The following is a 2,705-nucleotide window of genomic DNA, read 5'->3' on the forward strand; positions in this document are numbered from 1 at the left end:
ACATGGGGTGTAGTGAACATTATCATATTATTTACATAAATGGAAGACAAACATACAATAAGAAGTGTTGTTATCTATTTTAGATGACAAAATCATATATCTTAAAAATTATGTTTGATCCCTTACGAGACATAACATGTATATGAAAAGCCTTTGAATTGTTGGTAAAATATTCATTGCCCCTAGTACTAGAAAGCCAAAAATGTCAAATGCAAATGGTATAAAAGAATGTTGATTGTCCGAGCATGCTTTCTTCATTCTAAAAAATGGAAATCATACATAATTTCTCTTTCTAATAAAAAATTAACTATGTTTTTAATTTTAATAGTATATAAGGTGGTAATAGTATATTTAATTTCATTTAACAAAACTAACATTGTAAGTCAGGATGGCTGAGTGGTCTAAGGCGCTAGACTCAAGTTCTGGTCTTTGAAAGAGGGCGTGGGTTCAAATCCCACTTCTGACATTTCTTATATATTTTATTTTTTTGAAATAATTTATTTTTATTATTAATATTGTTTTTATTTTCTTTTGCTTGATTTTAATTTAAATTATTTGCGTGATAAAATTTGTGATATGTATTCGAATAATATAGTATTTTTGTTTAAAATATGTAGTAATTGTGACTACAAATTATTAGTCATATAAATATAAACATCTATAAAATAACTTATTAAAGGAAAATTTGTAGGTTTTTAAATTATTCTAGAGCTGTGAGACATGGAGACAATTCTCTTTTGCATTGTAGAGGAAGCTCTCAGTAGTTAGATATCTAGATTGGTGGAGTAAGTAAAAAATAACTACATAACTTTAGGTAATAGTATCATTCCTAGCCATACATTCTTTGTTGACGGTCTTATGATTTTTGCAAAGCCACCATGATGAAGGCTGTAAGACCCCAATTTTGTCCCTAAGATCCCTCATGGCATCATATCATATCATATCATTGCCTCAAGGATCTTTGTGCACCTTTTCCTTCTTCCTTGTGGGTGGGTTGTATCTTGAGAGTGGTTTTTGATCACCAAGCATGTTTTGCATTTGTATATCATTGCTTTTCATTTGTTTACTAACCAAAAGTACAAAAATATTGTCATTTAACCTTGTTACTTGCAGATGAAGCAACATTAGGTCAAACCAGTCAAAGGCATTCATTGAGCTATAGATGGTGCCCATTCTGAAGAATTTGGGCACCATTGATCACTCACAAGAGTTCATGTGAACCATGATATCATTTTGAATCAAGATCTCAAGTGGTAGAGGCTTGGATTTCATCTGAGCATAGCTAGGTCAGCTGAAACCCTAGAAAAGTCAACACAAGTCAACTGTGCATTCAATCATGGATTTGAAGGTGGGAGATGGTTAGAGAGACCTCATTCATGTCCATACAAGTCTCATTTGACACTTCAAAAGTCAACATTGAAGAATTTGAGGTCAGATGAAAAGTTTCCAAAAATAGTAAGTGACCTGTAATTTCAAATTGCCAAAAATGGAAAGGTCTTCTCCTCAACTTTACATCATCAAGCAAGCTTCAAATCAAATTTTTCCCAACATGAAAGTTGAATATCTTGCTCTTACCTTTCCAAAAAGTCTAAGAACATCCATTTCTCATTTGTGGTTGAGAAGTTATGGATCAATCATTGCCAAGGAAATTTGAACTTCAAGCTTGCATAACTTTTGAACCAAAAGGCCAATTGGAGTGGTTCTTTTTGGAGCATTTCTCTCTTGATGTGCACTATCATAATCATGCATCACATTTCACCAATTCTCATCACAAAAATATTGCATTTTTCACTTGAATTAATTTGAATTTTTGGAGGGAAAATATCCATTTGAAAAATATGCATTATTTTCACTTCAAACCAATTACACTTGCCTCTAAACAGGTTTTGAACTCATTTCCAATCACAAATTCGCACTGTTCCATTGCCTAGCATGTGCATGAGGGTATTTTGGCCAAATTGCATAAATCATTCCATTTCACTAATCCTTGGGGTTTTGGCTAAACATGATTAAGAGCTTCATTAGTACATGATATATAAAGCTAATCATAACAGAAAATGCTAACAACAACTTCAGAATTTCAGATCTAAACTTTTGCTCTCAAATTTTCTCTCAACTTTTCATCGATTTTCTTCATTTCTTTTGCTTGCTTCTTGTTCTATTCATCATCTACAGGCATAATCGAAGAAGATTGAAGCAAGATCCTGCAGCATTGAGGCCAAATCGTGACTGTTGAAGCTTGAGCACTTTCATGGCAGTTGGAGATTCCATCGAGATTAAGCATTGTTGAGCTGTTGTCCATCATTCATTCATCTTCCTCAGCACTATAGAGCATCTTTCAGCTCCTCCAAGCCAGATTCACACGATTTCAACTCTGCATCATCAGCAAGGTTAAAATTCGAATGCTCTAATTCATGAAATTATGATATGCATCTTGTAGATCCTTTGTTGCTGGTTGTAATGAACTTTAGATCGTGGATTTTCATTGAGTTTTGAGGTAGTTATGTGGATTTGGATGTTGACATGTGAAACTTTCTTCGCTTGAATCTTTGAACATGAGTAGAATTAGGTTGAATTAAGACTGGATATGTGATATATGTTGAGAGAGGATTCCATTGATATGCGTTTCATGAATTTTGGTGATGATATTTTGTTCTTGATGCTGATGAACATGATGAACACAGGATGAACAGCTAGGGTTTTCG

General features: G+C 33.3%; 1 non-coding gene across 1 annotated transcript; it reads left to right on the forward strand.

The window, feature by feature from the left end:
- The first annotated feature begins 382 nt into the window (after window positions 1-382).
- TRNAL-CAA (transfer RNA leucine (anticodon CAA)) lies at window positions 383-466 on the forward strand. Its single transcript has one exon. It is a non-coding gene; the product is annotated as a tRNA-Leu (tRNA).
- Window positions 467-2,705: the final 2,239 nt, after the last annotated feature.

The sequence above is a fragment of the Lathyrus oleraceus genome, chromosome 3 (assembly GCF_024323335.1).
Source record: "Lathyrus oleraceus cultivar Zhongwan6 chromosome 3, CAAS_Psat_ZW6_1.0, whole genome shotgun sequence".
In the NCBI taxonomy this organism is placed as follows: Eukaryota; Viridiplantae; Streptophyta; class Magnoliopsida; order Fabales; family Fabaceae; genus Lathyrus; species Lathyrus oleraceus.